The sequence below is a fragment of the Penaeus monodon genome, chromosome 20 (genome assembly GCF_015228065.2).
Source record: "Penaeus monodon isolate SGIC_2016 chromosome 20, NSTDA_Pmon_1, whole genome shotgun sequence".
Lineage (NCBI taxonomy): Eukaryota > Metazoa > Arthropoda > Malacostraca > Decapoda > Penaeidae > Penaeus > Penaeus monodon.
Genome location: NC_051405.1, coordinates 46,377,282 through 46,377,650, shown reverse-complemented (window position 1 = coordinate 46,377,650; position 369 = coordinate 46,377,282).

Here is a 369-nt window from a genome sequence, read left to right as displayed (position 1 = left end):
CCAAAGAACCTCTAGACCCATATTTACATTCTCAAAAGCATAACAGTACCACAAGATATATCCATAATTATATTTTGCTACATTCAATGTTAGCAAAATATAGAACACTGTCTCGTTTCAAGCAGGAGAAAATCGAAAAAGGTTTGGGTTTAAGATTTGTCCTTTTTGTTGAGCTTTAGAATCAGTGTGGTATGGTAAATCAAATGCAGAAGTACATTATTTTGAACCAGCTCTCAGGGAAAAGTATTGCCAAATCTTAATCTCTTTTTGAGAAGCATTTTTCACTGAGTAAATATTATCATAAAGTGAATGGTTATTTACATAGAATTCTACAGGTAATTTTTTTTCAATCATATAATATTTGAGAAC